At 42.2% G+C, this 14,587-nt stretch overlaps 1 protein-coding gene across 2 annotated transcripts in view; it reads right to left on the bottom strand.

Moving 5' to 3' along the window:
- Nucleotides 1-14,587, bottom strand: part of PBX3 (PBX homeobox 3) — a 213,124-nt gene that overhangs the window by 138,566 nt on the left and 59,971 nt on the right. The window lies entirely within an intron of this gene.

Raw genomic sequence — 14,587 nt, 5'->3', positions numbered from 1 at the left:
ATTTACTTATTTTCAATTCGCAACACATCACACCTTCAGTTTGGGATTTTTTTTCTCACTGGGTATCCTTGAGCCAGCCACACTGTCATCCTAAACTACCTCACAGGGGTGCTGTTATGAAAGGGAGAACAACGTATATTACACAGAACTCTTTTGAAGGAAGGATGGGAGAAAAATCTACTCTGACAATTAATCCTGCCAAGGTATCTTTGTTCTTCTTGCAGCCATCAAGTCACAGCTGACTTATGGTGATCCTGCAAGGTTTTCAAAGTAAAAGATGTTCAGAAGTGGTTTGCCCTTGCCTGCCTCTGTGTCACTACCCTGGTATTCCTTGGAGGTCTCCCATCCAAATATTAGCCAACCCTGGTTAGTTTCAAAGATGAGATGAGATAGGGCTAGCCTGGGCCCTCTAAGTCAGGGCAAAGGTCACAACCACTCCTTGGGTAAAACGGCCCTCTTTATCTCTGCTCTTCCTATCTTAAAATGACACTGGAAAGATACATAGTCACCTTGGAGGAGGTTAGGTGGAGATGGACAGGAAGTTGCCCAAATCTACCTAACAAATTTTAAGGCTGAGCTGATATCCCTTACTCTACCTACTACATCAGGGGTAGTCAAACTGCGGCCCTCCAAAAATCCATGGACTACAATTCCCAGGAGCCCCCTGCCAGCGTTCGCTGGCAGGGGGCTCCTGGGAATTGTAGTCCATGGACATCTGGAGGGCCGCAGTTTGACTACCCCTGTACTACATCAAAAAAAGGGAGAACCATGGTTTTAAAATGATGAATATTCACACCAGCATTTCTCAGGAGAGTGGGAATTGTTTCGTTCGAGTTCACAGAAAATATGTCAGTTCCAGAATATTAACTGATGGTGAATTAAGACAGAGCCCCTCCCCAGCATGACAGTGATACACAAGATTCCATGCAGTAAGCTAGGAGAGTGTTGAAGTCAATAGTATGTGCAGAAAGAAGCACTTACAGGACATCGCTGAAGGATTTCCCACATATGAGCTAGATCTCATATGTAAGCGAAGGGGGGAGAGAGGGAGAGAGAAAAAGAAAGAAGAGGCTGACTGTTAAGAGAGGAATTCTTTTATGCATGTAATGCTTCTGAAAACTGATGCCATGTCAACGTGAATATGTTTTACAGTAAAATTGAGTGTCATAGCCAAAGTGGATTCAATGTTTCTCTGCAGGCTAGTGCAGCTGCAGTAGGCTAGAATTGAGTGAAGTTGTCAAACATACTGATATTTGGCTTCAATAAGACAGCCCTAGCACAGGGAGGAGAACCACTGAGAAGGCTTGATAGGTACCATGCCTAAACACTTAGAGACAGGTCAGCTGAAAGACTGCCTTCTCTCACACTGGTCTGCCCATTCACCCATGTCACCATACCCTTTGTATTCCGACCTTTAGAAATTAAGAGGTGTTCGCTTGAGCTTTGGGATGCAAAGAGGGTCTGGCACATCTCTGCTATAGAGGTCAGTGTCCAAAAAAAAAAAAAGACTGAGAAGACCAGGGTTCAAATCCCCATCAGCAAAAACTTTACTGACTGACCTTAGCCCATTCACATAATTCGGTCAAACTTACATCATGGGGTTACTCTGAAGGTAAAATGGAGCCATCTTCTACTCAATCAGACCACTAGTCTGTCAAGATCTGTACTGTCTACTCTGGCAACAACTCTCCAGAATATCAGGCAAAGGTCTTTTGTATCATATACCACATAATCATTTTAACTAACAGTAAAGGTTGGGCCATGGATCTTCTGCATGCTAAGCAAATGTTCTGCTACTGAGTCACAAGCCCTCCCCAGTATATGCAGAACCATGAAAGATACACTGGCATCTAGGATGAAAGACAGGGAAAACATGCAACAGATTGTAGATTGCCTGGAGTTTTAGCCACATTAGACCTGGTTCATCTTTAAGATGCCTCTAGACTTTTGTGCTGTTGTGGTTTCAACAGGCTAACGTGGGATGTATCTTTAGCTGCTAAGTAAAGAATTCTATATTCTATTAGGGCTGCTGATATTCTTTATTTTGCTATACTTTTAGCTTCTTCTAGAATTTGCTTGACTGTATATTCCTCTTTGATTTTATGATTTATAATAATAATGTTGGGCTCCTATTATTTTAATGGCTGTAGGTAAGCTGCCTTCAAGAATAGAAAGGCTTTTAAATCATTCTTCTTCATCTTCAGCAAGATGGATAACACCACCACAAAGTAACAGGGCATGATGGTTTACCTTGGCTAATTGTTGCTTCTCCTTTCCAAGCCTGGGTACCATGGTTCTCTGGGGTGCATATAAGATTCCAGTACGAAAACTAATTTGCACATTTGACTGTTCTTATTCTATACCATGAACAGAAATTTGCCTTTAAATCATTGGATGCCAACTCCGTTTTCATTTCAGGGAAGCGCCATAAGTGATTCTAGGAAGCAAAGGCAATACAATGCAAGGGAGAAAGGGAGCTATCAGTCATTGACACAGTAGGTAAGTGCATGCACCAAGGAAAGCAGGATGGCCCAGCACAGCTACTACTTGCAGAGAAGAGTGAAGTGTGGTGACACGTCAGAGGTCAACAGCTGACCCCTCAGGGCCTTCTGCAGCTGTCCAGTGTTGAACTCACCTCTGTACACAAACAACAGCTCTGAAGCAGAAGCACAGGCAGTCCTGTAGACATGTTCCAAGAGCATGTATCTCAGATAAACACAGATAATGTTCCCCCAAAAGTTCTTTTTGTATTCTCTTCATCAAGGGAGTATTTTCAGTGCAACTGAATAACAAAAATTAAGACATCCTGCTCAAGCAATGTTGAGACAATACTTCCAGAAAACAATGTCTCCTTGGTGTCAATGCAGTATAGATTCTCACAGCCAAGTCACACACTGTTGATTACAAAATATAACTGGCATACTTCCAAATGTTTATTCCTGTCTCCAGGTGCTACCAGCTAAAAATGAAAAGTTTCTGTTAAAAGGCCAACCTGGATAAAGGGTACCCTAATGTTCCCACATACACCTAAAAACACAAGAACTGCCAAACACCACCAAATAATCTGAACTTGTACCTTGCTGATGAATCTCCTTCCTCTCTCTCCTCCTAACACAAGCTTAGGAAATTCAGCCACTGAATGTATACAAGCAAGGTTTATTTCCCCAATGTTGGAAACCAAAGACTAAATGCTCTTCCAAGGGTCTCTTTATTTGGCCTGGCTATTTAAAAAGAAGCCATTACTTTCGGAACACCCCCCCCCAAAACTGTATCACCTTGCATTTTATTTCCTTTAGAAAATTACAGACATTTGCAAACAATGGTGGGTAAAGGAATAAAAAGTAGATTTATTGCAACAAACAACACCACAGCATCCTGGAAGTAGGCTGCTGCCAGTTAAGGAGACCCTTGAATGAATAAATGGAAAGAGAGTTAAAAAGAAATCTTCAACTTGGGAGAATTATCTGTTTATTTCAAAGACTTTCCCATCTGTGAAAACATTTCTGTGGGACACTTGAAGCGCCAGCTGCAGGGATGAGTTGCGTTCACGCATCACACATCTTCACTGTTCTGTGACTTTCCCATTTAACTAGGACAGCCACAGGACAGTTCCAGCGCATGCCCTGGGAATTGCAGAACAGCCCCACAGCTGCTCATCGTGTTCAAGGGGAGATGTTAGAAAATGACAGCTTGGCAGGCCAAAAGGACCTTGGCCTCCTACCAGAAGTGGACTCTGAGGCTCGCTAGAAGATTAGCCTTCCCGGTTCATGACTGCTGCCTATCTAGCATCTAGTTGGGTGGGACCTGCACTTCCTTCTATGCCTGAATCGAGCTCCAGGAAGAACTAACAAGTAGTGTAAAACTTTTAGGAGGAATAACTAGAATATTGTAAAGTAATTAGTAAGCACTTGAATCCACCGGGAATCTCTTTTACGTATGATACTGAGCAAATTCTTTAAAGGTGAAGGAGAAAAGAAAAAACCGTGTTGCCTGCTCATATCCATTTTCTTGTTGTTGTTATGTGCGAAGTCGTGTCCGACCCATCGCGACCCCATGGACAATGATCCTCCAGGCCTTCCTGTCCTCTACCATTCCCCGGAGTCCATTTAAGTTTGCACCTACTGCTTCAGTGACTCCATCCAGCCACCTCATTCTCTGTCGTCCCCTTCTTCTTTTGCCCTCGATCGCTCCCAGCATTAGGCTCTTCTCCAGGGAGTCCTTCCTTCTCATGAGGTGGCCAAAGTATTTGAGTTTCATCTTCAGGATCTGGCCTTCTAAAGAGCAGTCAGGGTTGATCTCCTCTAGGACTGACCGGTTTGTTCGCCTTGCAGTCCAAGGGACTCACAAGAGTCTTCTCCAGCACCAGAGTTCATATCCATTTTACACTAAAGCAAAAGAGCAACACCGGTATAATTCCATTAATGCTGTGCTGGTGTAAAGTCAGGCTTCAGCCATGGCTGCTAGAACATAATGGAGGCTCTCCCTTGGGGTGGGGGGTGGGGAGAGCTCAAATAAGCAGTAATTCAGATTTATCTCTAACACATGTATACACCGTAACAGAGATCCAGTTAAGAAAAACAGGATCGTGTTTGAATTAGCAATAACTGCAATCAGTTATGGGTGGTGTTTTAGTTGCACTGCTCAGCTTACATTGGTACAGAGACCATCAAACTCCAAGCAAAAGTGGAACCAGCTGCCAATGATCACCTTCACGTGCATTTAATCATCTGCAGAGTTTTCCAAATTTTATTGTTATTGAGCATTCCCACTAAAACAGTGCTTAGCGAAAAAAACCATCCAAGGACTTGTACAGCCAGGTCCTCAAACTTTCTCGTTATTTGCTAAGCAGGTTATGTCAGTTTCTCACTACTTACTTGCCCTGACTGTTTGCTCCAAGTTGTATCTTTCCTTACTGTGCTTATTTTGGAGAAGACGGTCAATACAGATTTCCTAGTCAATACAGATTTCCCTCCTTCAAAGCCACAACCATGGTACAGAACTGACCACGTGAAATTGGGACTACAGTAAAACGTTAGTTTAGATGACTGAACCAGAATGAATCAGAAAAATACTGAAAATCCCAAAATACAGCTTCTTTGGCTTCTTTTCAGGTGCATCTTTCCAAGACAGGAAGAGAAGAAGAAGAGTTGGTTCTTATATGCCGCTTTTCTCTACCCGAAAGAGGCTCAAAGCGGCTTACAGTCGCCTTCCCTTTCCTCTCCCCACAACAGACACCCTGTGGGCTGGGTGAGGCTGAGAGAGCCCTGATATCACTGCTCGGTCAAAACAGTTTTATCAGTGCCATGGCGAGCCCAAGGTCACCCAGCTGGTTGCATGTGGAGGAGAGCAGAATCGAACCTGGCATGCCAGATTAGAAGTCCGCACTCCTAACCACTACACCAAAGTGGAAGAAACAAACTACTAGGTTTATCCATTTAAATGGACTCCGGGGAATGGTAGAGGACAGGAAGGCCTGGAGGATCATTGTCCATGGGGTCGCGATGGGTCAGACACAACTTCGCCCCAACAACAACAAGGTTTGTAACTGCAGATCTGACATAACTCTGATGAGTGCTACCCACTTATAAGCCTGCTAAGTGAAACAGCCTAGCACAGTCCTGCTATGAATGGATTGGTGACTAAAATGCCTAGTGATGGCAAGCAAGCATCTTACTGCAATTACATCACTAGGTGGGGGTTAAAGGAAATTAAAGCCAAAGTATTTCATGCTGAAGTACTCCTGTATATATGCTAGTCAAAAAGAGAATTCCTTTTGAAGGAAAATCCTCTCACCAAAAGAAGCCTACTTCATATAGATAGGCAGAGGTTGACATCATTCCAGGGTGACAAGCTTCTTACTCACCTGTGTAAGCACTCCCCTTCCATGCACACACACCCAATTTGACATTCCTTATTATTAATGGGTATAAGCAATACTAATTGGAACATGCTGACAAACTCATGATTTTCTTTTACTGCGGGGTTTGTAATATTACCCAATTAGACCAATTCCCATGATTCAAGCTGCATCAAACCTCAACTGCAAATCTGCAGATGTTACAGCCTGGTTGTTAATCTTAAAGTTTTTTTAAAAAAGAAAGAAGTAGAGTAATTGCAAAGCTTCTAGTTCAGCTGGCCATTTGCTTCTGCCAATGTACACTCCTGAATCACCGAGTTAAGTCACACTCTTCACAAGAGACTTGCATTGAAGCTATATACGTGGTTATGTCAAAAAGCTTCTACAACAGGTCAACGTATTCCACTTTCTTCAAGGGCTAACCTATGTATAACTAAAGCTAACTTGAAAAGTTATTATACTAAAATGAAGCCTTCATCTGGGCTGTAAATATTAAGGTGGAGGGGGATGCAACTCTGTTGTCCACTAGCTAAGACAGCCCTTGGTTGCAAGTGAGTATAGATTTAAGCTATATAATGTTATTGTTTTAGTTAAATAAAACAATGTAAATAGTTTTAAACTATTTTACTTCCAACAAAGCACAGCAGAAAAGTTGTCCAAATATTAATAATTAACCTATTAAACCAGAGATAGTTCACCTTGCAATGATTTCATAATTATCTATTTCAAGTGGTAAATAACCAATCAATATATTTTGGATATAACTAAAGCTAACTTGAAAAGTTATTATACTAAAATGAAGCCTTCATCTGGGCTGTAAATATTATGGTGGAGGGGGATGCAACTTAGGGTGGGACATACTTCCTGATTGGCTGCTTCTTAGACAGACGACCAATCAGGAATGGGACAGCTGGGACAGCCAACCTGATTGGTGGTTAAGTGGTAAGTCCCAGCTCCTCCCAGCACCCCTTACCAGTTTTATTAATGGTTACAGATTACAGATTTTATGAGTCACAAAATGGTAAGAAAAAGCTGTATAATTCTAGGGGTGGATGAGCTACAAAAACAGTATGTCCCACAAGATGGGTTCAGCTATTGGAATGGGGGTGGAGGGAAGACACAACCAGAGAAGGGCTTATTGGCAGAGCACTAGCTTTGCTGCAGAAAGTCCCAGACGTTATTAGGTAGCAGGTAGCCTGTGATCTCGCTGTGGGTCAGAGTATGTACTATAGAACTAGACAGAAAAATGATTTCACTGGTTTATGTTTAAAGAAGTTACACTCACATTTGAAATATATTTTGCAAACCACCTGGAGCATTCCTAACGGATCAGAAGAACTAAAACCAAACAAAATTCACAATCCTAGGTCTCAAAGCAGTGATTAGTAGATGAAGCACTGAAGCCCAAACTGAATCTTTAAAATACAGGGGAGGTAGCAGAACACAGGTGAATAGACCTAGCAAGAAAAGCACTTACTATGACTATTTAAAAAAAAAAGAGAAAGAGGTACAGCTGGATGGAATATTGTTCCCCCCATAGGTAAAATGATACAAAGCAGAAGCTGACGATAAATTTTTCCTTTCAGTTTTAATCAGGCTTCCTGTTGTACAAGCGCAGCAGACAGTGACGCGAGACGCTGCCTCCCAACTTCGGTTCACCTTTGCAGTTCCACAAGGGACGCCATGTCAAGATTGTTCAGCTTTTTTGATGAGTGCTGCGTGGGTAACTAATGTGTAAATGCAGATACGTATAGAAAGCAGTTTTGACAGTGATGTATTGCAACTGGTTCCAGATGTCGGCAAGGGATGCTTGGCCAGGCACCTGGGGCCTGGCTGCTGAGGCGCCGCACCAGCACCAAAGCAGTCTTCAACTCAATCAGAAGGTTTTTAACTCCCCAATTATAATCTTATTAACAACAACCACGGCTCCAGCTTCTGCTCACCCCTCTGCCAGGACAACTGCAAGATACATTTCTGTTGCTGTAGCTCTTGCTTAAAACGGTACACTGAAGAGAAGGAAGAAGTTTTAGATGGACTCTGTGAAATGGAAAAGAAATTTGACTTCTCAGTACTGACAGAAAAAAAGATCGAGGGCTTCAGGACCAAATTTGACAGGTCCCCTCTGGACTCCCAAAAGCAGGGGTAGTCAAACTGCAGCCCTCCAGATGTCCATGGACTACAATTTCCATGAGCCCCTGCCAGCAAATGCTGGCAGGGGCTCATGGGAATTGTAGTCCATGGACATCTGGAGGGCCGCAGTTTCACTACCCCTGCCCAAAAGAAAAACACTCACAGCATGACATGGATGAAGGCTAAATGCTAAGAACAGGGTCACATAGTTAATTTATAATTGGGTTGTTTGACGATTGCTCATTATTTATAAAATATACTGTACTTAATTTTCATTCATAAAAGTTCTTCACAGAACTTTAACAGGTACTTGGAAACATACATTCACAAGAAAGATGCACTGAGCATTCAAGAAGGACTGATCATTAAAGGAATGATCATTAAACATCCCACTGAGACTTCTACCCAGTTTGTGAACTATTCAACAGCACACCACATACCTTGCCCATAACCGGAAGGACTAGAAACAAGTAAGTCACTATTAAATAAGAGAAAAGACCCAGGACATTTCCACTCAAGGCTATACTACAGTGGCAGATAGCAGATGCCCAAGAGTCCCTTTGTAGACCCCCAACTGGCTAGTGATCCCTGGCCCCAAAGAAGTACGTCGGGCCTCAAGGAAAGCCAGAGCTTTTTCTGTCCTGGGCCCCACCTGGTGGAATGAGCTCCCCAAAGAGATCAGGGCCTTTCCTGTATTCAGAAAATTCCACAGGGCATCTAAAAGCAAGCTCTTTCACCAGGCATTTGATTGAGGCTGACCGACTAAACAACGTTCACTGGTCCTCCAGACACCGCCCTCCATGACCTGAACCCAAACTGACCTCCCTATGGGATCATGTTTAAAAAGTTACTGTTGTAATGTGATTGTTATAATTTTGTTGTTCAGTTTGGAACCCACTGTTATGGTTGTTGTTATAACTGCAATATATATCCCTACGTTTTGTGTAAACCGCCCTGAGCCTTTTGGGAGGGCAGTATAGAAATATAATAAATAAATATTTATTTATCCACTGGATATTTATTTATCCAGTGGACCACTGAGTTTGTTTGGATTGCTGAAATTTATGCTGGCCTATGCAAATCTATGCAAAGCTCACAAGAGCCTCTTGTGGCGCAGAGTGGTAAGGCAGCAGACATGCAGTCTGAAAGCTTTACCCATGAGGCTGGGAGTTCAATCCCAGCAGCCGGCTCAAGCAGCCTTCCATCCTTCCGAGGTCGGTAAAATGAGGACCCAGCTTGTTGGGGGGTAAATGGTAATGACTGGGGAAGGCACTGGCAAACCACCCCGTATTGAGTCTGCCATGGAAACGCTAGAGGGCGTCATCCCAAGGGTCAGACATGATCCAGTGCTTGCACAGGGGATACCTTTACCTTTACCTCTATGCAAATCTTGGTCTAATGGAGCAAGGCACTTTTTCTGTATACATGCTTGACAGTATGTTTTACTAATTCTCAAACCACTAAAAACCTTAATATTCTCTCTTGGTTTTTAAAAAAATCACTAGCTGGCAGGAGGCATGGAAATATAACACAAAACTCAATTCAGCCCATCATTGCTGGTAAATACAAATAAATGCCAGACTGCACTGACAAGATTACATTCTCTAGTCAAAAGTAACCTATATTAAAAGTTTTACTTATTGTATCTGAATGCACCAAAACATAGCCAGATAACTATGCAAGTATCTTCTGGATGGGGAACAAATAAAAGTGTGTGTGTGGGGGGAATAATACATTCTCTAACTGGTAATGCAGATTTGAACTTGAAGCAACAAAGAGGGGGCATTGCTGTGGGAAAAGGACAATTAGATGTATTTGTATATGGATCTGTGTCTAGGTACGATTTAACCTTTAAAATTGGCTTAGGAAAAATGTACTTGACAGACTGCCTACTTAAATATCAACCTGCTTGTCATTTGAGATGATCTTTACAGATCCTAGTTCAGGTAATTCCTGTCTCAAAACTTAATGAGAGTATCTACTAGCTACAAGATCTTTTCTGTGGTGGCACCCTGGTTTTGGAATCCTTCCCTAGAAACCTCCAAATGGCACTTACTTTATAAGCTTTAGTTGTTGAGTTAAACCACAGGCATTTAACTGAATAGTTTCGATATAACTTTCAGCTTTCTTCCCCCTGCCCCTACTGCTTGCTGGGTTTTCATTGCTTTACCACTCTAGCATGTGTTAAAAAGCCATTTTAATTCTTGATGGTATTTTATGCCAACCCTGAAAATGATGCCCTGCCAGGAGAACTGAGAATATCCTGTTGCAAAATCCATCAGCAATCAACAAGATGTATATAATTTCAACAACTATCTAGCTAATTGTCATTTTGGTGGATTCTGTCTGGACTGCCGGATTATACCTATGAAAGCAATCTAGTGAATTTTTATTTGGGACAAGGCAAACACAAAAGTTGGAAGAGGGAGAGAGAGAGTTGATTATGCTGCTTCTAGTGTTGCTGAGCCAAAGCAGTTTCCTGATTTGTGTTTGTGTTTCTTATGACAATGTTTTTGTTAGCTGGCTTGTAGTCTTCTTAGCAGCAAAGTGGTATAGATTTCAAATAAAATAAGGAGCCTCCTGTTCCACCACATATAAAGCAGCAGTCAGCTAGGATTTTGGAGTTCAGAGAAACACATGTTCATGTCCCACCTATACCACAGTCTCATAATGTAGCCTCGGGCAAGTCTTGTAGCCTCAGTTTTTCCCATGCATAAATTCCGACCAAGAGTCATGCCTTACAGAGGTGAGAAGGAAGTGAAACACAGACAACAGTAAAGCCAATGAAAGTACTACAAAACAGTAATAGTGGTTTAAAATAAATGCAAAGATGTGCAGGTGGTTTATGGGGCGGGAACCCTTTTCTCACAATCCTGGGTTTGCTTAAGATACTTTGCATAAAAAGAACTATGAAGGGATCCACCTGGTTCAGTCCAAAAGCCACATGCCCCTGTCTTTTAGAGTGCTCAGTTGTTCTCAAATGGTGGGAACTCAGCTTCTGAATTACACTTCCCATTCAAAGAGCAGTGTTACAAAAAAAAAAAACGAATCCCGGTATTAAAGCAATAAGAGCCTAATTAGCTTGATAGCAGTCATACTCGAAGCACCATTAATGCTAATGAGCTGCGGGGAAGACAGGGCCAAAAGGAAGCCCTGCACAGGAAAGACAGCATTTAACCTAGAAACCTACTAAAGTTGCACCTCTTGCACAGGGAGTGTCTGCAGCTCAGTTCCAACATCAGCCTTTGGTCCAAAGGGATTTCTTCCCCTGAAACAACTTGTCTGTCTCCCCTCCTCTGCTGATACAAAACTCTCAGCTCCAATCAAATCACCTCTCAAGGGATCGCCTTGCAGCTACACAGCCGCGACTCCGTGCAGTTTTGATATAGTGCGCTATTTCATTGATCAAGATAGCTACAGAAAGCAAGGCCAATGCTTAGCCTAGAACAAAGAGGGAGACCTATATCAGTGGGTTTCCGCTATCACATCAAAAGGGGCTCAGAGACTTTCTGCTGCAAAGTAATGGGGGATGAAGGCTGCAACTCAGAAACATGGAACTGTTTTCCACTGCCTATCCACCACCTTTATCCTCTAGTACTGTGTTCAAAGCCCTAGCAAATACATAACTCTTTTAAAGACAAACTACCCTTGTGTAAATGATCTAAAACCATATAAGAGACAGGACCTTATCTCCAAAGAACTTACAAAGTGAGTTTCAGTAGTTGGAAGATGAAAGGGGGAAAGGAAGAAATGAAAGAAAGAGACAAGGATGGAAAGGGAGAGATGGGAGCAAATCTAAACATACTTTCTTAGGTGTAGATTTAAATAGGGATAGAACTGACACCTTTGTAAAGAGGAAGAAGGTCTGAATGCCATCATTAATCAGTCTTCCTATCTAATCCAGCCTTTTCTCAAATTTGTTACTGTCAAGAAACCCCTGAAATATTCTTCGGGCTTCAAGAAACCTCAAAAGTGGTACAATCATGCAGAACATGGTTGGAAAGCATAGTTGTGTATGTGCCCACCTGGGGCCCCTCCCCTTCCCACCTCATCCCGGCCCATCATTTGCCATGGGGGGGGGGGCAGATCAACATTACCTTATGTGGTCATATCACCTGATGAATGTTTAACAAATTTGAAAAATATAAAAAATACATTAAAAACCTGGTTGAGAAAGCCTGATCTAATCAATTCAGAAACCTGATGCAAGTATGTTTAAAACAGTCTTCCCACTATTACTTTTACATACACACCAAAGGCAGAAAAGGGGCTGAAAAGGATGTCAGAGAGAAAGGGCATTACACAGTGATGAAGTTTTTAATAAAATCATAATCATGCAATGCGACCAGTTTTGAAGATGTGATCACAGGTATAAGACACATTTTTACCTGTTTTATACATAACACATCCCCAACAAGTCTGTCACATTTATTTCTAAACTTTCATTTTAAATTATCTACCTCTAAAAGTTTATTACTAACACAGAACTCTCTAATGAATGTGGCAGGTAGTAAATGAGTGATAATCTACCAAAGGTTTAGCTATCTTTATAGGCTGTGTGTGACATGAGCTCCCACCTAGCACTCATAAACCATCTTGCCAAGACTGCCTGTGGAGGGACATAGACTGCTATTTTGTGCACTTGGAAGTAGACTAGATGAGGGACATCTTCTACTACTAGGTGCTTTGAAGTAGAAATGTCATGGCTCAGGTGATTAATCTACAAGCTACCAGTGATGCTCAGAACCCTTTTCAAGCAGAAGGAGCAGGGATTTGCAACATAAAAGGTGGACAATATAAAGCCTCTGCCCTGACAACACAGATATAAAGACAAGGAGCCTGTTATTAGCTAGTTAACATAGCAGTAACCTGTTGAACTCAGGGCTCCATTCTAAATCCCAGGGACCTTGGGCAGAAGAACACACATTCCAGTTCTGGGTTACATTCAGCTGCTTTTTAAGTCTGAGAAATATACTGGGAGAGCCAATCACAGACCCCCCCCCCCATATAATATATAGTTTGACCTTGAGATTAGTAAGGAAGGAGAATTTGGAGGGCCTACCCTAAAACTACCCATATGGAATCCCCTATTTCTCCATCAAGAAATTATTTCATGCCAGTGACAGTAACAGCTATGCATTCAACATGGTACTGTGGTCAGCAGTAGAGACCCCCCCCCAGTTGACCAATTTCTGGCATCAGGCCCATGTAGAAGCTCAAAGTGAAGACTGGCCTCACCGTGAAACACCTGCAAAAGTGCAATTTGCATCTAGATTCATCAATAAGATGACAGTCCTTTATGATGTTGATCACTTAAGGTACACTGAGATACTGCTGATTTTTATGGTGGAAGTTTCTTTGTATTTTGAACTACCTATAAGCACGTAGTTATGAATTGATTGGCCTTAACTTGTAACATTCTATAACTTCATGCCCACAGTAATAACCATGATATTCAATGACCAATTTTTTTAAACGTAAAAACTTGACCCGCTTTTTGAAATATTCCATTTAAGGCAGCAGATTTCAGAAAATATGTGCTCTCTCTCTCGCCAGCCCCCATTCCAGATAGGGTACTAAGGCTGTGGCTCAGTGGTAGAACATCTGCTTAGCATGCAGAAAATCCCAGGCTCATACCCCAGTATTGCCAGCTAAAAGATCCTGGCAGTAAGTGCTGTGACCCTGGAGAACCACTGCTAGTCTGAGTAGACAATACTGAATTTGATGTACCAAAGGTCTGATCCAGTATGAGGCAGTGCCATGAGTTCGTTTGGATCTCTCCAGTTTTGAAAGTGCTAGAGATCTTTAAAAGATGTGAAGGACCAGTATACTTCCAGTGAGTGTAAGTAATATCATTCCACAACTATGTAACAGATACTTGCATTGCAGAGGAATTCAAGTTAAGCCAGTACTTCACGACATTTCATTTTCAAGCACTTTCCAAACATCCAACTCTTAAAAATCCCTCTTCAATGGAGATAATACTTTAGATATGACAAAGGATTGCAGAGGGAAATTTCCTTTTCAGCAACAAACAGCATGCTATTTAAGTAACTCTGGCTCCTTCCCCTCATCCTGGCTCCATATTACATTAAAGCAGGCTGTGCAGAAAACTTTTCAAATGGTTTTACTCAAGGCAGAGGGAGGGAAAGGAGAGAACGCCACACTTAGGCCCCCAAGCAGGAAGGGTATAAAAGACAAAAGCGGGAAGCACATTTACTGCCTAAGTTGAGGAATGGAGAGTCCTAAATGTGGAACTGCCTGGTAGGTGAGCCAAGTGAGGCAGAAACATCAAGACCATTCAAGAAACAATTAGATACCATCACAAGTGGAAATGGAGCACTCAAAAAGGAATGCACCCTGATACTTCCGTAGGCTTTTACTCAAAATATTACAGCCTTTTCCAGAGTTGAGAAGAAAGACACAAGGAACCTTCATAGTTATGAGTATTCTAAGGAACAAAACATCCCCAGTGACAGCAAACCAGGCTGGCTAGACAGCTCCTATTTCAATCTCCATCTGCAAGAAAACATAAGCCCCCTACTTCTCCAGGGCTGTTGCCTCTGTCAACTGAACTGTGCAGGAAGTGCATAATCTGAA

This window comes from Paroedura picta, chromosome 12, assembly GCF_049243985.1.
Source record: "Paroedura picta isolate Pp20150507F chromosome 12, Ppicta_v3.0, whole genome shotgun sequence".
Taxonomy (NCBI): domain Eukaryota; kingdom Metazoa; phylum Chordata; class Lepidosauria; order Squamata; family Gekkonidae; genus Paroedura; species Paroedura picta.
This window is presented reverse-complemented; position numbering and strand designations above follow the sequence as displayed.